Genomic DNA, 26,929 nt, shown 5'->3' with positions numbered 1-26,929 from the left:
TGGCAAATTTCCTAGACGTGTTGGACCTAGACCTCTGCCCTCATCAGAATGTCCATTACCACAGTCCAGAGCCAGGCGTTTTATGGGTCAGCTTCTGTGAATGAAGAAATGACATCAAAGTCCATTCTGAAGTGCATTGGCTTGACAGAAAGAAAACGCCATCGCTCAACGACAGCCAATGGGGACAGATCAGAGGAGGCATGAGCGCGCGGCTCTATACGTTTTTACCTTTTGCCATGTAGAATTTGCAAGAAGGTCGTAGGTGCTGTGACTTTCCAGTCTGATTCTTTCTGCCTCATTGTTTTCAGCTGAGATGCGTTTAATATAGCCAGTGATATATTTGCGGCCTCATTGTTTCACAAGGGAGACTTGTTCGCGAACGCTTCTCATGGTGGGCCTCTTGTTCGAGGGGAAAATAGCTGTCAGTGCGATCTGGGTTTCCTTGAATCGGGGCTGCCTCATGCTGAGCCTCTCTGCCAATTTCCTCAAAGCTCATTTACTCTTTCTCCCTCCAGTTCCCATCACATATGTTGTTTCCCTTTCATAGACAGCCGATATAAATAATATCTCTTTGAGTTCGCACTGGAAATGTGACGGAGTGATATTTTTGTAGCGGACGTTAATGAAGGAAGAACGACACTGATACCTGTCGTCGGCTAGAGGACACAGCTGGACGGAGATCTGGACCGGCTTGACCCCTTGACTTTTCGTTCCTAGGCTTCTGGTTTTGGAGGAGGATACAGCTGCTTGCCGAGTTGTCATATTAGATAATTCCATAAATTAATAAACACAGATTTTCCCAGAATTTCTTCCGCTGCAAAATTTATATCATAAAGTGCTTGTGACTGTGACACACAGTCAACAGAAGTCGAGATGTTTTGCTACATTTAAAATACTAGATGCCCCGAGCAATCCGCAATTCTTAGAAATGCATTTTCTACTGTCTTATTTAATAAAGCATAAAGAGTTTCTAGCTTTTCCACTGATCGGGCTGCTTTGTAGTATTGCTATTTCAAGTTTTAGGTGCCATTCAGCTGCTATCTGAACTGAATCACCACAATAACCTGTTTAAACTAGTTGTGCCAAACAAAGCTCGTTATGTAATGCTTTTCTACTCCGTTCCGGCTCAAATGTCGCTGAATCACGACGCCCCCATAAGTTCATCAGATAACGGAATCTCGGTGCACAATCTAATTAAAATGGCAAACATTTTAAATTAGTGTGTGCTATTTTGGTAGCTTGTCCATGCAGTTTAAGATATGCAGAATGCAACTTCATCAGTTTTACCTGGGCCAAAGTCACCTTGAGATCATTTGTTCTAGTCCAGCAAGATTTAAAACAAATTTTGAGTTACGGCCCTTCACTTTATCTGGTTGACTGTGCGTGCTATGAATGCTTATCGCCTTTGTAATTAAGATTCATCATCACTATGCGTTTTTGAGATTGCTCGAGTTATTTTTCACCCAGAATGCTTAATCGGGGGGAGTTAACCATCCATGTCACATGGTCTGTGGCAAGTGATTTAACGGTGGTTCATGGCACAATGCTGAAGGCTAATGTGATCTCCTCTGGCCTTTTAAAGTATTACTTTATGTGAATGGGGACTTTTTATGGTATTGTTGTGAAAGATTTGGCTTCATGACTTGATCAATGTTAGATGAGGACAACTTTGTTCCAGCTGTTTGCGTAGTGTAGCCGTTTCCTTCTGTACCTGCGGAGGGCTGCAAATCTAATGAGGCTGGAAAAGTTTTTGGAATCACTTTCACTCCACAGAGGAAAGAACAACCTATCATCAGAATTTATATGCTTCAACAGGCTTCTAAAGGCCAAAGACTGGCTGAGAGAGAGAGTTATAATGACTATATATAATTGCATCGTGATTTATTATTATTGTCTGGCTAAGCTAGTGTTCTCAAAGCTACTGTGGTATTGCTTTAGTATAAGTGAGACTTTACAAATAATATTATTGGTCTTGTTGAAAGGTTTAATGCATTTACTTTGCTTCAATGACTTTTTTTTGTGAGAACAGATCAGAACACGTGTGTCTGTGAAGTAGCTATGTAGCTATGAAGGCCAATCAATAGCTAGTATAGGAAAGAAGATGAGTTGTGATTTTGATGTAAGCAAAGGTGTCTGGGAACGCAATCACTCTCATCTTCACAATACATTTGTCCGCAGAACCACAGAGCCAGCCGTCAGTCCTTTTTCAGACTCTAGCCCATTTTCAAGATGGAGGTTATTAGCAGAAACCTGTTAGCCAGGCTTTTTTATTTATTTCAACATCCTGTAAACTTTAGTAAAACGTGTGTTTAATAGTTAGATATGTTGTTTAAATGTATCTTTTGTCACGCTTTATTGAATTCAATATTATCCAAATGATATGCCAAGAATCAAGCCCTTACCAACTATCTTTCCAGTGTATGAGCTGTGACGTCAAAGGCAGCAGACAGGAAAAACGTCCATTTCACGCTTTTTAGAGCCCTTCAGAAAAAAAGCTGTCACTTGTAAAATATCTACAATATCAGAAAATACGTGAACGACTGATATAGGCTATATGTTGCTTGCAAAAAAGAAGTTTCATTAGAGTGCATGGTTTTTAGCTTACTTGCCTGCATACGCATATATATTTTAATTAAGTTTTTTAACTATTTTAGAACACATCATATTCCGATTTCTATTGAGGACACATCTTGTTAAAAGATACTGCAAGACAGTAAATGCGGATTTCTGAGACTTTCAGATTGAATTGGAAAATTTTGAATTAAATGTTTCCATGTCTTCTGGGAAAGTCAGTGGCTGAATAATACGGTAACTTTTGACCTTTACAGCTAGGCTATTAGTGTATAACATGCAAATTATATTTGAATGTTTATTTGTTTGTATTTTCAAATTATAATTCTCATTTCTGCTCCAAAGACAAATTGACGTGCATATTTAAATTTATTGTTGAAAAAAAGTGACATTTCTGTTTCAAAGACCATTATTTGACGTCCCATTGAGGGAAAAAAGTTAAACTTTTGTAAATCTGTAAAACATATCTTTTCCATTCCACTGCCCTGCATTTTTTAAATACCAAAAATGTATACTGTGCAAATTACCTAGTTATTTCAACCATGACATTGCTAACATATGCGCAAGGGCTTCGTTGGCTTTGTGTGGTACTATTTCATGAATATCAATATGCGAAACCATTGATGTCGCTCATTTTTGTCTTTGCTTTTCACAAAGATCACACTGGGATGGTAACATACAATATGACAAGCAACAGTCGCAAAAGACAACAAATCATACGGTGTGCACCCACTTTACACCCCTGTCAGTTGGTGCACTGCTGTGTTTGATAACATAATAAACGCAGTAGTAGAATCAAAGACGAAGTGAACAATAAGAGCTCAGTATCCGCATCGCATAACAACAATAGAGAAATCACACACCAACACAAGCATGTGTGAACATCTGAAGGAATAAAAGGGTTTCGCTGCTAGTTTGCGGTAAGACGCAAATCCCTCTAATTACCAAGAGAACGTTTGACATTTTTCAGAAGTTCCACAGATTTGGCAGGCGTAATTATCGCTGGTGGTTGCATAAAGTAAAGGACTGCACTGTAAGTATTTTTGTAATAAGGGATAAACTTTTCTCTATTCTAGTAGCCCAGAACTCACAGCATCAACCTTTTTTTTCCCAGCTGCCCTGTGGTGACATTTGGCATTTCTTAAATTACTTTGCTGATACGACCAATAATTAGGAATGAAAAACACTCCCTTTTCATTTTCTACGAGGCTTCTTGGCTAATTGGCTTTTTGTTGCGGTGCAGTTTTGAGCGAGTGGTGACAGGAACTAGTGCCTCACCTCTTAAAACCTGTCAAAAAAATCACCATCCTACATCAGTAAGGCGCCGGCCATGACCGTGCATAGATTTCTGTAATAATTTGATTTCTAGCAGTGAGACAAAGTCACATCTGCGGGCTCATTAAAGTTTCCTCAGATCAGGCCCTCTTCAAGATGCCGAGGAGCAGTTTGTCCTCCTACGCTTTACATTGTCACCCTTGTTTCTCAAACCCGAGGAAATGAGTTTGTTCTGGAAATTACACGTATGAGGTGCAAGGTGTAATTTGAACCCTTATTTACATTCATTTGTGACTTTCCCCAAGTCTGTGTGTTTAGTTGCTTCACACCACCGCAGAGACCCCACAGGCTGTTATTATCTATTGTGTTTGTGTTATAAAGGGGTTGCACAGCTGCTTGATGTAGCTTTTCGTGGCATAGTTATAATTTGTGCACAAAGTAGTGATTGATACCCCTTAATTGGATCTAAATAAACATTAACTAGATCTTAATGTCATACATACATAAAATGTATATGTATAAAAAAAACAAGCATCTTCTTGAATGAATAAACCAAGTCCAACACAAATTAAAATCTAACCACATCCAAAAAACATGCAGAATGTTTTCTAAATCCGGTCATAGGGCTGTACACTAAAACGCATTAGGCTGAAGAGGGGAGAACTAATAAGGAGCTTATATATGTTATTGATTTAGTTTGCAGGATAATACTTATTTTGAATAATAAACCTCTGTGTTTTCATGTAAGAAGCTCATTTTAAAGAATGTTGGTCACTAAACAGTTTTGATTCCCATTGACTTTTTTAAAAGGGGTGGTTGATTGCGATTCTTTTTTTCACGCAGCTTTATGGATGCTTGTGCAGTTGCTATATTGTATTAAAGCTTTAATCAGGATGAAATCGTATAGTAACAGAATACAGTAACAGAAGCAGTAGCATTCGCCAATAACAGTGTATCCAAAAGTGTCACAACACGACACACAGGGCCAGCTAACCAGTCTGAGCCCATTGTGTATTTCTGAGGAAAGGTCTTCATAAAACTAGGAAATGATCAGGGGCCTCATTTCTAAAATGTTGCGCAGAAACCATCATAAATTTGATCTTATGATAATTTCTCTGATATGCTTACGTGGGATTTACAGAATGAGTGAAATCTGTGAATCTATGAATGATCTTGAACTTGCGAAAACCTGCAATACTCCAACGATAAAAAGTGCACACGTCTGCTCAGACCCTGACGTGACACTAAGCACTTTTCCACGTCAAATATGAGTGAGGGCATGAATTTAAGTTTACAGTGTGAGTACGCTCGTTTTATAAACAAGGCCTCAGGTGGTTTTTCAAGGAAGGGACAGAGCAGTGTGGAATAAAGTTAAATTATGTGAAAAATAATGTTTTTTGGTTTTTTTAAACATTAACATATGCTACACTACATTCTATAAACACAATTAAACCTTAAACAAACATGATGACATTATTGTCTCTTTGATGCTTTACGTATCAGTGAAAAACAGAACATTGTCGTTTCAGAAAGGGCAAAAATTGGAGTGATTCATTGAAAATTCATTAATTAAGGAAAGACACATGCAGTCTTTATAAGTAAATAAATATACTATAAGAAACAAAACAATGAGTCATTTGCTGTTAATGCTAAATGTAATGATTTTTATAGCATACTGTTGCTACAACGTATATAGAGCTAAATGATTTTTTTTGCATCAGAATAACTAAAAAAAAGAACATAATGTCTGAAATAAACAATGACGCCTTGTTTTTATACTTTAGGCTCTTTGATTATAAATCCTGTTTTGCATGCTTTATGCTGAAAATTTGGTAGGATAGGCCTTTATTCCTCCATTATTGAATGTGGCACCTTTCACATCTCCGCGTATCTTGATTGTAGGGATGAGAAATATCTCGGCGAGAAATATCTCAGGGATTACTTATGTCTTTAAACTCAAATGTCAGCCCTGCAGAGGCTGCACACTTAATGTTGAATCATGCTGATGTTTTCATTCAAGCCCCCTTACACAAATCCGAAGATATGTTGAGCCTTTCCTGTGGGATTTCCAGACCCTAGTTTAAATGTCAAGTGCTCCAGCTGGAGATGGCGCACAGTGCCGTTCGAGATGTTGCCCCCTGCTCTCCGGCCTCTGTCATTCCACTGTATATTTGCCTCTTTTCCACCCTCTCCTCTTCCACCTTGACTCCGCTCCCTGCCGTCGCAGTATAAGGCCGATGTATTCCAGCAGTGTGATTGCTTTTATACGTACAGCAGTTCTCAGTGGTGGAGCTCATTCACCGACACACACGTACACACACAAACAGGTTGCCGAAATGCTGTGCGAATGCTCACCAGTTGTTTGCAATGCTTGAAGGGTTTTCTTTTTTTCATCTTCTCTTGTATTGATCTAGTCTCCATATGTAATGACATCCATGCTGCATGGCTTTAATGTCAGACGCTACATGCCTTCTGCACTTCGTTGCTTTTAATTTGCCTCTTTGAGTCAGACATCCCTGTTCTTCCAAAACCCCCGATACATTAATTAAAGGATTTCTGCAACAGTGTACTTCAAGAGTCAAAGCTATGGTAGGGGTGGCAATATTATTATAAATTATAAATAATCACTTCCACTCAGACTACCATGTAGAATTATAGCCCAAATATGCCCTGTTTTGAGTCAGACCCTCATGTTTGTTTAATGAGCCGTTGGGAAACCAAAATAGTGTGACAGTCACTGTAGTGTCAAGTTTACCTGTGTAGACTTTATCCTGAGAGGTTTGTTGTGAAGTTCCAGGACCTGTCATCACACAGTACGTTTTTTTTTTAGTTATTTTAAGTGTGGAAGAATCTTTTTGAATTTTGCAAGAAATATTAGGCAAGAGTTCTGCCCGAAAAGCACAAGTTTCAGACAGTATTTGGCTGCATGTATTATGCATGTAAATCGACATTTGATACACTCACATTAAATTTAACTAGACAATCTTATTCCAACATGTCTTTTCGGGCATATTATTTCATAGTTTGAATAACATTTTAGGGTTGGAAAAGGGTTTGATCGGAACTGCTTATATTAATAATTTAAAACTGATATTTTAATATATTTTCAAATGTGATTCATGTAATAACACCAGCATTCTTGTTCATGTTAGAAACGGTTATAAATAAATATACACATGTTGGTGAGGAGATTGCGGTACTTGAACTTTAAGCCAACTTCCTAAAGAGCGCAGGCTACATGTAACCATAATGAGGGACACTTAAGCCCTTCATCGGTATTCAGTTTGTGGATTGTCAATAAACCGTTGGAGATAGTGGTCTTCATGGAATCATAGGTTTAAGGCGGAGGTGAACTCAGTTGCTGAGGCAGGCCTAGAGAGGGCATGAAGAACGAATGTATGCAACAAAAATGCAAATCATCAAATATATAATAACATTACACTATCCTGGTCGATAAAAAAAGAAAGTAATTTTGAGCATTGACACCAGTTGCGAGAGGCCAGTTGTCGTACATATGCATCTATTTAGTCCATTTGTATTGGAAAAGAATGACTGTACACATAATCGTTTCAATGGATGAATTTAAAAATAATGATAAATTTAGTTAGTGCCGTAGCGCATCAACAAATCCTTTTTCCTTTCTGAGGAAGTCCAAAGGACAGAGTTCGTACAGTCTTCAAAGCTTAAGACTCAATATTTTTTCTCCTTCGACAAAACTATTATGTTGGGAAACCGTTTGGCCGTCCGCGTCTATCGGCAGATCGAATCTTCTTTGTGCCATCAAATCTTTCAGACATTACGGCTTAAATGAGAATGCTTTATTCTGATTGTTATATTCTTAATCATTTTTGGATTTTATTTATGCTCTAAAGGACTGAGAGAGACACACACACAGACAGTTTTTGTTCAGAATTAAGAGGCTTTTCACAGTCCTCCTTGATGTGTCTCGGGCTTCAAGAAAGGCTGTGTTTGCTGACTATTTTACATGCTTTGAAATGTGCTCGCTCTCAACTCACCTACCCTGACGAAATCTGCACAGTTTGTGACATTTCAAAAAAATGGATACACGACTAAACAAATACACAGAAATACAGCCATGTCATATTAATAATTGCATTTTCAACTATTTAAATTTGATATACAATCCAAAATACCAGCTCATTAATGAAAAGAAAAGATAGATTAATGATAAATATCGAAGCCAGAGCGGTGCTGTAATAGGACACTTTCATCAGTTCAGCTGTCTGCTTTCCTCTATTTCCTCCAAAGTCACTTTGCACTTGTGCTTCTGGAACATTCCTTGAGTTCCTTCTGAGAGGTGCTGCAGTTCAGTGATAAGCATTGCTCTCTTTCACATTCATTCTTCCGCCATGCTTCCCTGAAGTCCTAAAGTCCTATCAACGCCTCCAGCCAGTGTGTGTGACAAGGAAAGTGTGTGCTCTGTGCGTGTGTGTTTTTCCTCCCCTATGTTATTGTTTTTGTGCAATTTGCTTATAACCTTACATCATGCTGTGCTTTCACCAGTTTCGAGTTGTATTTAGTAAAACCCTGAGAGGTTATATACAACTAATATATATATATATATATTTTTTCTAATTAATTCAATCCTGTGTTTTTAACACAAATGTTCGTGTTTCACCTTCCCTCACAGTTTGGAGCTTCAGTTGCTTCTCTGTTTTGCCTCGAGTAACATCACAGGCACAGTTTAGAGAGCATTTAAAATTAGAACAGCCACATACGGCACAGACACGCTCCAAACTCGTAAGGACTGCTGCTGCTCTCGAAAAAATGTTTGTTTACAGCAAACATGGAAAATTCATTTGAAAGTGCCATTTCTCATAGTCACATTTGGAGCAGGGCGCTGTTGTTTTGAGTGGCCTCTGTGTTGAAACATAGTTTGTGTTTTTCAGGAAAGCATCCGTCGTAATCCCAGTCAATGAGCATTACTGCCGTTGTGCTGATGCGATTTTACAGCGCACAGATATATCAGAATCTAAACAAAGAAGGCGGCTCGAGACGCACAGCGTCTTGGCCCGCTTTTCAAAACGTGCTCTTCCAGGCTCGAGAGAACGCAGGCCCCCTTCATTGTTGGCTCACCATCAAAGTGAGCTGGGAAACAAGGCTAGCCAGCTGGGAAATGGCACATCAGCACAAACAGAGCCAATCAACATTAGCCCAGGCTCACCCCGAGAACAATAATGCGAGGGCTGGGAAAGTATTTACTGGCGCTGTGCTGGGCTCCACAGGGTGCATGATCCTTACTTACCCTCCAACCTGTTTTAGACATTAGAGCACTGTGGCTTTCATTAGAGCAAAGGACTCTTTTTCATCATCATCATCAGCCTTTACTGAGGCATCTCCAGAGGTGCGGTGAACACCTGCTCGTGCGAATGCTGTTACGCGTCGGCAAATAGGCAAAGTCAGTGAAATGTGATTGGTTCATCATCGAGCTTTTCTTTTATGTGCAGTGTACAATTAGCCAAAAATGGAAATTTGTAAAAATGATGTTTTTTTCACCAGAAAAGTCTCTGAGACATCACTTGCTCACCAGTGGATCGTCTGCAGTTAATGGGTGCTGTCAGAAAACTCTAGTCTATCAATTAATGTCTTGTGAAGCATAAATCCAAAGATTTTATCGTTTAACTGTTGCTTCCGTGAGTCTACAATCCATAATAGTGATTCCTCCAGTGAAAAAGTCCATTCCTTGTTCCATTCCATTCCTCATATCAAAATCCACAGATATAGAACTGCTTTTCTATATGTTTAGACCTGATGTTTAGGACTGCTTTAACACAAAAAAAGGTTCTTAAGCATATTTCTCTCCTTACTCAGATAAGATTTAGTGACGAGAGAAATTTTATGGAGACAGGGACCATTTTTATTCGTCAGCAACAATTTGAAGTTTCTTGATGGACTTGTTTCTTACAAACACCCAGCCATTCCTCTTCACAATATGTTAATTGATGGACTGGAGTTGACATTTGTGATATTTTCTTTCAGCTGCTTGGACTCCCATTCTGACGGCACCCATTCAGCGCCGAGGATCTATTGGTGAACAAGTGATATAATGCAAAATATTTATAAATCTGCGTAGATGAAGAAGCATCTACTCATCTACATTTTGGATAGCCTGAGGGTGAATAAGTTTTAAGCAGAGTTTCATGTCTGGGCGATGTATTCCTTTAAAGTGGATTTTTGCGGTTGGTGAATGATGCAGGTTTTGACTGCAGAAGCGGTGCAACTGTTGTGAATTCAGCTCAGCATGTGGCACGAGAAAGAGTATCGCTCTCCATGGTGCTGAATATCACTTGCCTGTTTAGCTCAGGTTTATTTATGAAGAGAAGGAAAGACCTCGCCTGCATTGCCTCAAACATTTGTGTGTGTGTGTGTGTGCGTGTGTTTTCTAATATAGTATAAAACGAGGAGCAAGATTGGGTCCGTATCCATTCTGCTCTGTCAGCAGGAGCACTGGCACTAAAATTAACTCTTGTAGATAAAAGACCAGCCACAGTGTTTGGCAAGCTGTAGAAGGACTTATTTCCCTCCAACTTTATTATGTTATATAATTAGAAATGGCCTAACTTTTTTTGTTTTTCATTGTTATGCTGACATGTAATTTATTAGTAGATAAAAAATTACATAGTTATGATATATACATGAAAACATATTCCTCTAATTTAGTTTTATCGCCATCTTAGAGCCTGGAATGACTATTAGACTGTTAAAATGGTCTTTTATAGTCATGTTTTATGTTTGATGTTTATATCTTTGTATTAAAATAAGATGGCGGTCTCAAATAACTCAAATTCAGATTGATAGAGTTGTAATCAAGCATATTCATATGCATGGACATTTACTATGTGGGTACATGTTCAGTATTGCCATGCTTTAAACAACTTCCATAATAATAATAATAATAATAATAACCCACAACAAAAAATGAAAGCATTTTAAAAAAAAAAATTGTGATATACATACATAAATAATAGAAAATAAATTATATTAGTACACATTTAAACTCTGACGATTGATTGATTGATTGATTAATAGCTTGTTTATTTGTTTATTTTTGGATAGAGTGAAAATGAGAGAAAAAACATGAATATGAAATGAAAAATACATAATTGAAGCATTTTGATTAGTAGTTTTGTGGAACAAAAAAGTCCTTACTTTAGGTGAAATATAATAAAAGAAATATAACTATCTAAGAAAATGATTCTACTATTATGTACTATTTGGCTGTATTTGACACATAGTGAACGTAAAACTGCATGGAATATGCATGGATATAAGGACCTTTTCCCTAAATATAAAAGCTAGAAATAAACGTATGTAACATGTTCAGAGAATGTAATTAATTATGCTTTATAGATTCATATATGATAAAGATAACATGCCTAAAAATAGTCAAACATAACTTGACTTTGTAACTTTGTTAATAAAGTCTTCTGGCTTCTTCTAAGCTTCAAAACTTCCACAACTTTAAAAGCAAATTTTCCAACAATAAAGATTTCACATATGTTTCGACCCCACTGCGCATGAAGAAATAATCTAATAATTAATATAAAACATTTGAATCCAAAGCTCTAGAATCTTCTGAGCATGCACGTACATTCAATTCAGACACTTGCATTCAATTGCTTTCATTGTGATGTACAACGATGGTCTGGTTATTCAACAGCAGCTGAATGCAGTATTGCAAACATTTCAAACCCTCAATAAGCTGTAGCATTCTGACCAGTGAAGGCCTCAGAGCCAGCTCAATTATCTCTCTCAAGCTCTGGCACCATCAGGCAACAGCAGAAAGAGAGAACATTTCACAGATTCTATCTGACATGAGACAAAGAAAAATGCACGACAGACACCTAGTTGTCAAGGACAGTCTATCTTTCTTTCTCTCTGTATCTTTCTTTCTTTCTTTCTCTTCCTTCAATTCCTTCCTTCCTTCAAAAAGAATCCAAAACTCTCTTTCCAAGGCCTCGTCCATCTTTGACAAAAATAGGTGCAATTCAATATTTTTTTCAATTCAATTGTTTCGTTTTTTTGGTAGGTGATTAATGGAACATGCCAATTCTTTCTTTTTATACATTGTTTTTATACAATTCATTATATAAATTTACATATTCAACTGACAGACCTTTTTAAAATGAATTTATTTACTATTAAACATTTCTTAGTCTTATCTCAGCTCAGTGGAGAGTCTCTATGGTGTGCATGACTCTGATTGTACTATGTGTCAAGTTAAGTGCTATTTTCTGGTGATGATGGTCCCTGCTGAAATGAGGCAGAAGGAGAGGTGTAATCTTTCTTTCTAATCTCATTCTGTGCTTAGAGTCTCAGAGGCAAAGGGATCTCTCGCCCACATCTCACGACTGCTAACTCACTTGAAGTTTTCATATCACACGGCCGTACAGTACTTTCACCTCTCCACCCAAATGAGGCTATACTTCCTGTAGGCTTCATATTACTATCCTCAATCCCACACAGGTATATAAATTCATCATTTGCGCATGTAAGACATCAAATGACGTTCATTTAAAGAGATAGTACTCTCCAAAATGAAAATACACTGTCTTTATTTACTCAGCCTCATGACGTTTGAAAATCTTTATGCCGTTATTTATTTTCCAAAGGACACGAAAGGGAAATAATAATCATTTTTAAATGTAGATTTTACATAAAAAATAACTAAAAGTTATATTTTTTGAAATATAATTTTTTTACCCAAAATTACCTAAACGTCCATATTACTCATATTGCTATACCAAAGTTATAAATTCATATTTTTATGAATATGATGCTTTGCTATATATTAGCTAAATTAAAATATTAGTACAAAATATATATATATATATATATATATATATATATATATATATATATATATATATATATATATATGGGAAAAATATATATATAAGGAAAGGAAAAAATATATTTATTTATCCATCCATCAATCTAACCAACCAAATATGCTTCCTTTAGGTGTTTCACTATCATATATCTCAGTCAGAGCTATACCTAATTTCTGTGTAAGGCATCAAAAACATGCTTTTAATATCCGTCATATCTATTCACACTGGCATTCTGCAAGAAAGCAATATGGAAAAAGTGGCAATGGGTGTTATATCAAACACGGCCCCGCGAGAAACGTTCTCCGAGACAGGAGCAATCTATTTAAATCTAGCAAGTGTAATCAGACAGCCTCATCTGTGACTAAATGTCTAATGTAGAACAATGGGACCCTCTTTTCCCAAAATATGTGCTGCGTGCTCGGTTTCTCATTATTGATCCACGTAGCGATGAGGAGATGTGATTTGTGGTCCCTTTGGTTCACATAGCAACCAGTGAAAAGAACACATTAGAGGAAATCTCTTCAGTGGACTCCAGAGGAAAAAAGTGTTCTTTCGTGTTTTTTCATGGTTTGATACGGCTCTGTAATTTAAGCCGCCGCTCCAACGGGTGCTTCAGGGAGTTTCCAAAGGCACGCTGAGAAACATCTGTTAACAGATGAGGTTCTAGACAAAGCTCTGCCATATTGTCTTTGTTAGAGAACAACGTGAAAAGATTACAGTTTTAATCACAACAGGTCATATAAACGCACCCTGAAGTTCTGCTGTGAAATGTTATTTATTGATATGTAAGTCTGCATATTACAGCACCTCAGGTCGGAAAAGTGTAACGCTGAGGATTCCTGTAATTTCTTCACGTTGTGTTTTACTACAGCCATGCAGGCAGCGAGCGCCCACTGATCTGTCCTGGGGTTTGATTTATGTCCCAGTGATGATCGTGGCTGCAGGAGACCCATATTTCATTAATCAAATGTGTTCCACTCACGTTCCTCGCCACGGGCAGAGTTGTAGTGTCGGTCGTTGTAAATTCCACCTCACTTTTTTTTTTTGTCAGGCTCGAAGAATAGTGCCAAATTCTAATAAAAACGGGCTTCGGCGAGTAAACACGTTACTGTACCCTTTTAGATATTGCACTCTATTGCTTTACGTCATCGTAAGCAGGGTGTGAAATTAACTTTTTTTGGGGCAGAATTTTTACCAGCCATTTTTAAAACAATCAAAAACAAGAAAATTCAACCTTTTTATTTGTTTGAATTGTCTTTGTATATTTTTAAAAGATTACTCAAAAGAGGAATAAACAATAGAGAGAAAAAAGTGCTCTCAGTGACTCTTTCTATAAGTTATATAGATACAGTTTGGTTGAATCGGTTGTTCAGCTGATTAGTTAAAACTTTATGAGTCATTCAGGAATTAAACATGTAACTGTAAGTGAACAAAACCGCTGATTCATTCAATAACAAAATAGCCAGCTGTTTATTAATAAGTCATTAATTCCATATTCATTCAAATGAATCAATCAAAAACACTGACTAGTTCTGGATCTTACAATAATAACCTCGTTGTTGTTAACTTGTAAAGTTTTCTGTGCTTAGGTAGGTCTGTGTCTGCCACTGAAAAAAAAATAAAAATAAAACTTTTTTTTCTCATTTTTAAATAAGGTAATTGCAACATTCACAACTCAACAATTAGACATTAACCTGCAATTCTGAGAAGAAAAAAAGAAATAAAAAATTATTCTAAAGATTTAAAGTCACAGTCACCTTTCCTAATATCTGCATAGAGTATAACTATTTGACTAGAACTTGTTTCTTCATTCACAGGCTACTTTATATTTAAAAAACATTGCAGCTTGTTTATTCATTGATTACAGCATATCCAAAATTATTAGCAGCTGATCCAAATAAAATAAAAGCATGTGCATTTGCAGCGCTCCCATGAATGTCACTAAAGATAGGAACTAACAGCCAATCAAATGCGTTTTTGTTTTTTTTTCCGAAAAGCGTAATCAAAATCAATGCCTTGCTGCAGCGTAAGTACACTATTACAATGCAATCTGCTGCGGAAAAATAGCCATATTTGGCTGTAGTCCTGGAGTTAATTTTGCAACCGTGATTATAAAAGATGTAAGTCTGCCTCTCCCTGACGTAAGCAGAGCGAGAGAATCAAATCAAAGAGATTAATAACGAAAAATCAGCCTTTTTATCTCAGTGGACAATTTACCATCAGAAGTTGGGCTTAGAAGCCAAAAGGGTTTTGTTCTTTGCCTTTTATTGTTACGACTCGAGGCCCGAGATGAAATTCTCAGCTCCACTGATTGTTTTTTCAGCGTTCTCATTTGCATGGCACATGCCCCATGTTGCCCTTTATTTGTATTATTTATTTATTTGTTTATTGTTTTAGTTGAGGTGGATGGCAGTAAAGAAAGAGAGAGAGGCGTAGGCAGCCCATGTGAAGGCAGTGGCCCCGGGGCAGGCAATGCAATGCAAAGCAAACAAGCTTAACAAGTGAAAGTGCAGCTGAGGCCCACCACTGCACCTCTCTCCTGCTCCGTTCCTCCTCCCCTCTCGCCTTCCCCTCTCTACCCAGCAGAGATTTATGTACTGTGACACCACATCATATTACTGACCTGGATTCCCACTCCTGCTTGTTTGCCCAGCTGTTGTGGCTGTTTTAACACCTTTCCTTTCATTAGTAACCGCTGTGAGCGCGCGCGTGTATCGTTCTAGCGCCGTTGTTGGATTCCTGTCCCTCTTCTTTTTTTTTTTTCCTTAGGACGCCGCGTCCTAACGCTCCCGCATAACCGCACATTAACATCAAATATCTTCTGACTGGCTGGGATTTTGTCACATTGCACAGCAGCGATGCGGACGGAGAAACCGCTTGTCGTGTTGCGGCTGGCCTAAAGGAAAAAGTTTGCACAGAATTGTAAAATCGCAATTCTGCGGGACACGAAAGAATATGTTTCAAGTGTTTGGTTGTTTTTTAGAAAGAGAAAATCGGTGTTCATCTTGCTTGGATTATTTCTTTATGTACAGATAGATGCATTATGTGTGCAGAGCCCCATTAAACATGCTTAACATCTGCTAAATATGAATTTAGTAGCATTTCCATATTTGATAATTTTCATCAGTGCTGTCAAATGATTGTGATTAATCATCGTTTTTGTTTACATTATATATATATATATATATATATATATATATATATATATATATATATATATATATATGTGTGTGTGTGTGTGTGTGTGTGTGTGTGTGTGTGTATATTTATGAATAAATGTATGTTTATATGTGTATGTAAACATATGTATATAAATCATAAAATGTCCCACAAATCATTCTGAATTAGAAACACTTATTGGCATAACCTGAAGAAAGAGTCACTATATGAATGAATCCAATCCTATTTGATTAACGTTTTGCCGTAATAATACAGTAATACAACATTGAGCTTGCACGGCTGGAATCATTTGCGTTCAGGTATTTAAATGCGTTACAGCCTAAGCTCATTCTTTCGTTATGGATGACCTCTCCAGGTGTTCAGAGTGTGACACTGCTGAGATCAGAAAGGATAAACACTTTTAAGTAAGTATAGAAATGAAAACGGGGAGATAAGATGCAGGCAGGTTTATTATGCCACAGGAGAGCCAAGGAGGAAAGAGAGAGCAAGTTAATATTCTTATATTTTGCAGCCATTTTAAGTAGGTGTTAAGGTGTTATTTGCATTCCTATAAAATCCACAGTGGTGATCTGTTTCCGTTTTTGTGTGTGCACGAGGCTTATTACTTGAGCACACATGCATTTAACCGTGTTTACCTGCAGTTGCTCTTGTTTGCATTCTTGCGAAATCCATAATCATGATCTGATTTGCTTCTTGGCGGGAGCCCTCGTGTTCTTGTTTGTGTACGAGATGGCGATTATCCTGGGCCGAAGACAGAATCCTTCTGAATAACGGACAAGCTCTAATTTCCTGTTGCAGACACACCCAGCATCTGTCACGCTTCTGCAGACAAAAACTTCCACACAATTACACGATGACAAACACGTTCTGACACCAGACGGACGGCCTTGCTGTGTTCTGTGTCTGACCTGAGGGTGGAAGTGTTGTGGCCTGCTGTTTGATGCTCTTTTACCCATAAATCCATAGAGGGCTGCTGGATGCTCTCTTGATCTTTTTGCATTGTCATAGTGTAATTTGGTATTTCCATGCTTATTCGATACAGTCTCTGATGGCTTAATATTGAAAGAGGCAGGATCTGAAGTGCTACGTTTAATTATTCATAAAAATCATACTGCTGTGGATCAAGATTATTGTACTTTTGCATTTTAATTTTTTTACATTTTTAAATAATTTTTTTTTTAGTTTTACTAAGCTAAATATATTATTATTGCTACATTTCAAATAAATCTGAGTTAATGTTATTCAAAAAAAAGGTTCAACCATTCCACTGAAAGCCCTTTTTTTCAGTGTGAAGGAGGCACGGAAAAGTTTTATATTGTATAACATTTAAATTTATTCAAATGTGTTATTTTAAATGTGTTAAACAAGAATCATGACTGCGGGAAGCTCAATGCATCTGTAGCTTGTTGATTCTAGATTCTCAAGCAGAAGCTGAGATGCACAAGATGCATGACAATGAAGGAGTTTCATTCACCAAACGAAAGCTATAAGAACTCAGGGGCTTTTAAGTGACATATATACATACTTATAATATTTTGATTTCAAATTGCTTTGTACACAATGGAAATATAGAGCTGGCATTACATCCCACAAGGGAATGATCGTATTTAGGGGTCTCAAAGTTTTGAAAACCCTTAATTCAGACCGACTGAATTTAGTTTGATTGGTTCTTTTTTAGCTTAGCTTCTTTTGTTGTAGTGCGAAAATAACTTTAAAGCGGATAATCAGACAAATTATTGGTTCAGCTTTTGACGTGTGAGATTCTCAAGATGTCACAGTAGCATCAGGCGTCCTCTTATGACACGACACAGAGGGCCTTTACTTAGGCTCCACTGCAACAGCTGATTTCTTTAGATCTGCTTGAATGGAGCTGTTGCTTTGGGCGCTATGTCTTCATATTCTCTCTTACAGTCTGTCTCTCAAACACCCTCTGTCTCCAATTTCTCTAAGCCTTTAAGTAATAACAAAATATCTGCTAACACATCCAAATTATCTATGAGGGTCCCAAATCCCAGCTTGTCCTTATTTGTCAACCAAGGAGGATCTATACAGATTTTCTCATAAAGCGATGGCAGCCCATTTTATTTAGCAAAGCATTTCCATTAAAAAAACAAAAAAAATAACAATACTTGGCTTTGGGACTCCATTGCAACCTTTATACATTTTTCTCACTGTCATCTAATTTTGATAAGTCTTGGATCTGGAGTAAAAAGCATTTTGCCACATTACGGGACCCGCAATGGAGCGTTATGTCTTGAGGCAGCATCGTTTCCTCTAGTTTCATCATGCCTTCCCTTATGAGCATTGCCGTGGATCTCTACGGTCCACTAAATCCCCTCGTTTTATGGCTAAACATGGCAGAGCTGACAGCCAAGCACTTCCACTTTCATTACAATTAAAAAAAAAAATGAAAAAAAAATCACTTCCAATTAATCCCGCTGGTTAATTAACTGGTAAAGCATATTTCAGAGACCCGGGAGGGACGTTGGGGAATGCTGCGAGATAACCAGAGTTTTGATTGTCAAGTAATGCAGTGCATTAACAGCACATGATCATATTTCTCATTGTGTCGGTGATGTTTCCAATTACTCTCCTTATTAGTGTTGTTTTAACTGTTAATTATACACTCTATTCTGCTCGTGCTGAATACGAGTATGAGTAAGTTATACAGCTTACATCACCGAAGCCCCTTCTTTCATGTTGTTTTATAAAACGATGGCCTTTGGTTTGAGATGTGACAGCACGCATGGCTACAAATGACTTTGGGGAACTAAGCGCGGGGCTTCATCAGACAAGCATGTTGGATCATCGATCGGCACATCCTGAAAGGGTCCAGCCTGCCCTTTCTAAGGCTTATCAGAGGCAATCTGCCAGACTGTTATATCACTTTTTGAGAAGAAAGCTCTTAAGACCTTGCTAAAGCTTTGGGACGGAGCATAATTATTCATGAAGGAGCTCATGCAGCCGTTTGAGCCGAGGTCCCAAAATGCCCAGGCTAATTTCCACTCCATCCGACTAGTGAGAGGGAGTTGCGCTTTCCATGGGAACCGCTAGGGGTGCCGGAATGACTCTGTATGTTGGCAGAGCAACCCAACTGCTGTCAGACATGACAACCACGCTGCTGCAGGAGACTCACAGGGGACGCAACTGGAGAAGAGGGGGTTGTTAAATCAAATAAAGCACTTTTCCCCTTTGGCCTCCCCCATTTGTTCTCAATCTGAAGTGCCGAAGTGAAATTCTCTGTCCAGCGAAGTTTGCTGGTATAGACTCTGTTTAAAGGTGGGAAGTAAGAGAAGGAGGAGAGGCTTTCATGCATCTTTAATTAGCATCGTGACTTCAGCGCAATGCTAAAACGTCTCAAAAGAAAGAATCAGATGAGCTAAACAGTCTTTGATCAGCGGTCTTGTGAAAGAGACAGTGTAAAGAATATTTGCTGTAATATGCACATCCCTGTGAGATATGAGAACTTTTGAGTCTCCAGAATCATCTAAAGCTAGTTAGAGTCATTTGGCTGTAGTTGTGTTGCTTTGTGAATGCGTCTTTGCTTATGAAAATTTTCATTTCTATTGCCTGGAACTTTTATTATACCTGTTCTCAGCAAGTGGCTGATGTAAAGAGATGCTTAACTTTCAGAAAATGTACACTGTCAACCTCAGGAGGTCAAGCTAAATATTAAATGAGTTGTTTCATTTTCAATTAATTTTAGATGAGGTTTAGAAATTTTGCAAAACTGCTGACATTTTGACTGAATAGATGAATAATAAAGAAGAAGAATATTAAGAAAAGTGTTAGATAAACATTTGTAATGAAATCATTTTATTTCATTATTCAAACAATAATGTATACAAATAATATGTGAATGTTTTTCATAACACATTGTACACACACAACAAAGTTTGAATTTGTTACTAATGCTTTTTTATAACATGTCTTATCTCAAAAGGCTTCGGGATTCATTGATAAATAGACAGTTCAAAATAAATAATCATGTTTTATAAAAATGTTAATGTTTTTGCTTATTTAATGACTCACTTTTAATAAATTTAATAAGTCCTTATAATATATATATATGTGTGTGTGTGTGTGTGTGTGTGTGTGTGTGTGTGTGTGTGTGTGTGTGTGTGTGTGTGTGTGTGTGTGTGCGCGCGCGTGTGTGTGTGTGTGTGTAAAATCTTACTGACCGCACACTATTAAACAGTACAGTTTTGATGTATATATAAAACAGGCTTTTCAGCCCATTGCACAATGCTAGACTGTAGCTGGTTTGTAAAGTGCAGCTCTCATTAGACAAAAGACAAATCGGGGCAGGCACTGCACAAACAGCTTTAAAAACCTTGTTGCAAACAATTCACGGTTGAAAAAATACAAAATGCATACTTTACAGAATAAAAAACAAGAATAAACCAGACAAGACAACAAGCAACCTGCCAGCCAGAAAAAAAACAAACAAACAACTAAAATCATGGAAAGACAAGGAAAAAGAAAAAAATTAAAAAAATAAAAAACCCCCCGGAAAAACCCTGACCGCGACAGCAGGGACATAGATAGTATCTGAGCTTCTCCTCCCACATATGACACACATAAATGACGCTTCCGGCGCAATCGGAGCTCGTCCAAGTTCCATTCGGCATCAATGCTGAGAAATAGCATGGCAACTAATGTGGAAGACTCTAGCAATCTCCATGCATTTCAGCGAGTAAAGCAGAGGTTTTGACGGGAGATGGCATCTGTTTTGCGAAACAGGTTTAGCCCAGTGCACTGTATGTATTTGCTTATTATCTTTTGATGTCCAAATCAGTGTCGAATCTGATCGAGCACTAAACTCTCAGATGTAAATGGGACATCTGTAACAATATGTAGCATGTTTGAGAATCATTACAAGAACCAGAGCAGGGGAAAAAATTTGAAGTAAAGTAGTTCCATTTCCCGCCCTGTCGGTTTCAATAATCTATTCAAAGCCAAGTCAATGTGAGTGAAAGTTCCTCGTATAATAGTTGGTCTACATGCCACACACGCTGAATTTCCAAATCAGCTGTCTTACACCCTGTTGTTCGCATTGAATAGAATTCAATAGAAATGAATTATTGAGCTAGTACGTGATAAAATTACTTTGTCATTGCCTTACCTCAAGTCACTAAAGAAGCCTAGAGTACAGCAATAATTCATATTCAGAGCTGTCAAGTTTGATTTGGCACGAAATTTAAGGCTTCAGCATCAAATCAATTTGTGCAGAAGAACTTCAAAATGCGTGATTGAGAGCCCAGAACTGTGTAGTTCACCTTTAAAGTATGTCTGTTTATTCTAATGCATAAATAATAGATGCTATATGACTACGTGTTGTTTTATTTCTACTAATAATAATATCTTAAATGAATATCACGCATGTCTAGAACCAAAAATGATAACCAATAACCAAACTCAGCATTAAAACTGTCATCTTCATCCTCTTTTCTAGCTGCTTGAGGATTGAAGTGTTGGGATTGGCAGCTACTTCACATGCTCTAATTGAACAAATAGTTTTTTATTCCAGAGCTTTTAGTACCTCAGAGGCAGCTCAGATCCATGTTCATCCTTTGCACAAAATTCAACAGCATAATTGCGCTCTCTTTTTTTTTTTTGTAATAGCAGCCCATCAACTCTAGCCAAAATTTGGAATTCAGTCCTTTTCTCTCTCTCGTTTTGTTGATTCATAATGCTTAACGCTTCCGTTTACTCGCTTTAGATCTCTTTTGTGTCCTTTTAAAGATCGCCGAAACAAATGTACACAGCAGACTGTTAACATCATTATGACATGAAACAGAATGCCACGCTTGGGAGATATCAAGTCACGGCGATTTAGATGGCCTTAGGTTGTTTTCTGATCTGGCTCGCAGGAAGATAAATCTGGATTCTGCGACACTGCACAGGCATGACAGGACCGTGACAACTTGCATGTGTGTGATGTGAGCGTGAATGTGTCTGCAGTCTGCGTTCTCCATATGCAAGTGTTTGCTTGTGTCTAAACATGCCGTTTCATGCCAGGCGACATCTACACGGACAGTTTTGGAAGCAATCAAGCAAATCACCTTTATCGTTTAAAGAACTTTTCTGAGTTCAACTTAATATACAGCGTTTGACAATGTTGACAATTAACAGAAAGCTTATCACGTTCCGCTTACAAACTTTTTCTATCACGTTGGATAGTTTTTGAAACATTACAATTTTTAGCATTCTCTTAACTATAAGAGCGGTTGTTACAAATCTATTGCATGTTTGCAAAATGCAGCAACTTATCCAAATGATTTCATTCAGGCTTAAAAACCTAGTTATTGAATCATTATATTGACTAATACCATCAAAATGAATAATTTCATGGCAGCCGTACAAATGTAATTTTTGTTCAAATTTTTTTGAGTGTTCGTTTTATCTAACTTGTATATCATATATTTAGTACCGTATTGTAGATATCAGACCCTACCTTTGGTTTTCCCGCTCCCGTTTCTCGTTTTGTCATTAATGTTTCATTAAGTTCCAAATGTCTTCTACGTGTGTGTGTTCCAGTGATTGTACTATTAAAGACTGCTTCGAGTTCATTCAGTGGTTCCACGTTCTAAGGAGAGCAAAAGCAGTGCTGAAAGTAGGTAAATGTTTATTGGAAACACCGAATTTGATAACTGAATGGATCAGTTTGCATGTAATGGCTCACATAATGAAAGAATGCTCAGACGTTGTGAAGAGTACGACAATTTCACAGAGTTTTCATCAGCAAGTCATATGTATTTAGTTATTGAGCAAACTGTAGGCATTTACATTTACTCTTTTGCACACATCCCAAAACAAATATGCAATTTAATCCTGTTTTTGCGAAAGAAATGAAAATCTGGAGTGAAGAGGAATTTCATTTTTCAAGTTTTGAAGCCAGTGTTTTGAGGGGGAAAACAATGTAATTGAAGAATCGAGCCAACGTGCTAAAATAAAACAGAGCGAAACAAAAAACTAAACTTGCAGTGGAAGTGAATGGCAATATTTTAAACAACGTAAAAACAAACAAAAATGTATTATTATTAAAATTTTTGAAAAAAATATTTTTGAAAAAAACATTTTATTTTATATATAAATTCTTATTGAAGCTGTAACAATTTTCTCACATATATATATATATATATATATATATATATATATATATATATATATATATATATTATATATTTTTTTTTTTTTTTTTTTTTTTTTTTTTTTATTTAAATTTTTTTGTTATACATGTTTTGCATGTAGGTTAGTAAAAAAAAATTAAAACCATGTTAACATTTATTGCTTGTCTTGTGGCTATACTATTGATCCTGGGAGTATCTGAAACCTTTTCAATTGAAAGTGCTTTACTGTAACTCCATTTTTCCTTTCTTTCCTTTTCTTTCTTTCTTTCTTTCTTTCTTTCTCACTATAACATGAATGAAACACAGAATACTGTACACTGTCTTGTCATTTCAGATGCTTTTAACAGAAAGTGCACTAAACAAACAGATGCCCGTCTCATACAATGCCTTACTTCCACTCAATTTAACAAAGGCTTTTTCCCTAGCTAGACGTGACTGTTGACCTTGATGTCACCGGTTTAGTAGACATGCCTGTGTAACGAAAGCAGTTAAGGCTTAATTTCATGCTAAATAATGACTGCTCATATGCACTACTCATTAGATGCCTTCGGCAGAACGTTGCTGTGATGAGTTGGCAGTATATAGGCTACATTGCATTAGTTGGTCTAGCAGTACAAAACGCAGCCAACAAAGACTTGTTGTCATATGATCAAGAGCTTTAAAGAAACTGAACAGTGCAAAGAATCCTGTGAAAACTGACACCAGGCAGCAATTGCTCATAGAAAATGCTGACAGTTGAAAAAGCCCTATTGGGTCTAAAATGAGAAACCGGTCTCGAACTCAAAAAAGGTGTGGAATGGAAATTAGCTTCTTTTTTTTTATAACCGCGACACTGGATGTTTCATGCTTGGTTATATCTATTATATTAGAATAATTTTCATTTCATTCTTTTTCTTAAATCCATGGACTTCAGCGTAATCTTAAACACAATGCACTGAAAAATAGAAATATCTAAGCAACCATTGTTCCTTTTTCTTCTTTTCATCAACCAAATGACCCTGCCTGCTAGAAGTGTTTACAACAATATTCATTATGTTATCTTAAGTCTGCCGTTACACAATAGGCTAATTGCAGGAGAGCATAATAAAACAGGCTCTCTTTAAGATGGCATGCAAATACTGTCAATACAACTGCTAGCTGTTATAATAATTAGACGAGAGACATTAATCATTGATGTGTGCCTTTTCTGTAATCTTCTGATTAAAGAGAAATGTGGCAAGAACCGGAATAAAACAGCTATCCTGTTTGTTTTCTGTGAGATGACGGTCTGATAATGAGGCAGAGGATCTTTTTTGCACTAATATATGCATGGAATTAGCCGAGCAAAGGCTTAATAACCAAACAAAAAAAAAAGTGTGCTTCTAAATCTAGTTCATCATGGGGAGCATTCATGAGGAACTGAAGAATCAAAAGGTTCGGCTGCTTTTGAATTTAGGTACGCTAGCACTTGAGTTAGCATTTATATTGATCGCAGAAAACAAATGTTGTTGTTCTGTTCTAAAAGAGCTCGTCAGTAGATTTTCAGCTATTGGGGGGATATCTTTATAATATATACTAGTTTAACTTATTTCTGTCAGTTTTTGGTTAATGACTTTTATTTTGAAAAGCTGAACTTGTTTTATTGTCAGGTGTTTCCACCCAGGTTGCGTTCTCTCTTATTATTTTCTTGCCAGTTATGAGACCCAAATGGATTTATCTACTATTTTCACATTTTTTTTTAATTGTGCCAACTGTGGGGGAAAATTCTCCAGAATGGATTCAAATATGTGTAATATGTGTTCAAGTGAGCCGAGTACTACAGTGCTTTAGCTAAATGTTTTATTCATTGGACAAGGGTGGAGGTGGATATGCAAAACTTTATGAACGATGGGGATTCGTTAGGATTTGTTAGAAATCTGCTGTGGTTTCCATTTTTGAAAACTGCTTATGTCTTAAGTTTTTTTTTTTTTTTTTTTTTTTTTTTTCATTGCTATTGTAATATGGGTAGTTTTAAGTCTTAGTTACTTGGTCTGTTGTAGCTCACCTTGTGTTTGTTTACAAAAAAATATTATTTACCTAGAACCTAGAATTTGCCGATAAAGAGATGTCGACAAAACATCGGTCTGCAAAGTTATATTTTATAATGGTGATCAGCAATTGCTGTTGTAGGACGTTTTAATGTTTGATTGCCATCAACACTTTTTGAAGTGTCCTGCTGCGCACCATAAAAGAGATATAAAGGAGACGAGAAACCTGTTGTACACCTATGAACATTACAAAAGCCAATGAAAAGTGTCCTCACTTTCCATGGCAAATTGCCTGAAATGGCAGAAAATTGGGTTCGTTTTTATCATGAAGCAGATGAGGTTCAGTTCCACCTCATCTCTCCCACCGTCCTTTATTCCTATAAGTGTTTACATCGTTTTCTCTCTCTTTCGTTCTTTATACTTTCCCTCCTTCTTTCTCTCTTTCCCTCTTGCTTTCCGCCTTGCTCTCTTTTTTTTCTTCAGTGAACGAGGCTAATGGGCACAGCCCCGGTTACCGTAGCAACCGGCAGATACGAGCATGCGAGTGTTTGTGTCTTATGTAGCAAGGATTCTCCTTATGACACAGACACTCTGTCACACACCCGTTTGTGTCTGATGCGGGATTGGATAGTAAAAGATAAGAGCAAGTAATAAGTTTGATAAAGCAGCTGCTTTGAAGTGTTTTTGCGCGTCCATTTTATCCGGGCTTCAAATCCGTATTTTTGGAGTGTTTGACATGCATGATGAGCGCTTGCAAATCTGCAGTCAAATCCTTCAATTAGTCCACATTCATTAAAGTGATCTGGAGCAATGTGTTAATGTTGTTAAGAATTAAGATTGGATATAGTCACAACAGTGATGGATGCATTCATTTTTTTTCTGTATGCAGGAACTGAATGGTTGTTAAATGCTCGGTGCTTTTTGTAGGAAGTAAGAAATGTGATTGTGTGCGTGCATGCGCGTGTGTGTGTGTGTGTGTGTGTGTTCAGTGCTTTATTCATTTACCCCTCTGATGCATTTGAATTATCTTCGTTTAGGTCCTTTTTCACGTCAGTTATTGATTTAAGTCTGTTTTATATGTTTTGTTCTTGTTAATAAAGAGTGTATGAATGAGTTTATGACGATGCATTGATTTGGTTTTCCTTCAATGGATTGACTGTTCTTCTGTTTGCCTAGTATGAAATGGTACGTTTCAACCTGCAAAAGAATCAATATTTGGAGCTTTGAGCAGGTTCTTCCTTTAGTCTCAAGTGTGTCAGCAAGACACAAGGGGAAATGGACCATTCTGTGTCATGGCTGGCGGTTCTGAGAAAGGGCACAGATTGAAGAAACCCTCTGGATTTTAAGAGCCTCTCCAAGCCCAGTTCAGTCACATGCGCACACATACACACACGCATAAACGCATGAGCTACGGTTGTGACCCTTTGGCCTGTGCGCACACCCACTCTGCTGATATTAAAAGGATGCTAATCAAAGTGGGCTGAGTAACGGCATCATGTAAAAAAAAATATATTTATATTTATATATTTGGCTTAAAGTAGGTGGACACCCACTTCTAATTAGAAAGTTTGGCACTTTCAGCTGCACCGTTTACAATAAAATTTACAACATCTTTTATAACATTTGTTGTAGAATAGGGCCATTATCTGTTCTATCAGTACTGCATCTGTTATTAAAGTTACTTTATTTATTCATTTTTAAAATTATTTTTATTTATTTTGACTTTATTATTATAGGCCAGTGTGTAGAAGACAGGAAGTGACGTGTGTGAGAGATGGGGGTTGGAGGCGGGATTCGAACTTGGGAAACATTCGCTTTTACGCTAATTTCCAGTTACATACTATAGGTTATAGTGTTGTATTTTTAGTTTAGAAACGTTATGAATATTGTTCATATATTTTTATATAAA

General features: G+C 37.2%; 1 protein-coding gene across 1 annotated transcript in view; it reads left to right on the top strand.

Moving 5' to 3' along the window:
- Nucleotides 1–26,929, top strand: part of csmd3b (CUB and Sushi multiple domains 3b) — a 332,481-nt gene that overhangs the window by 6,025 nt on the left and 299,527 nt on the right.

The sequence above is a fragment of the Puntigrus tetrazona genome, chromosome 19 (assembly GCF_018831695.1).
Source record: "Puntigrus tetrazona isolate hp1 chromosome 19, ASM1883169v1, whole genome shotgun sequence".
NCBI classification, from domain to species: domain Eukaryota; kingdom Metazoa; phylum Chordata; class Actinopteri; order Cypriniformes; family Cyprinidae; genus Puntigrus; species Puntigrus tetrazona.
The sequence above is the reverse complement of the archived record's forward strand: the minus strand, read 5'-3'. Positions and strand labels throughout refer to the sequence as shown.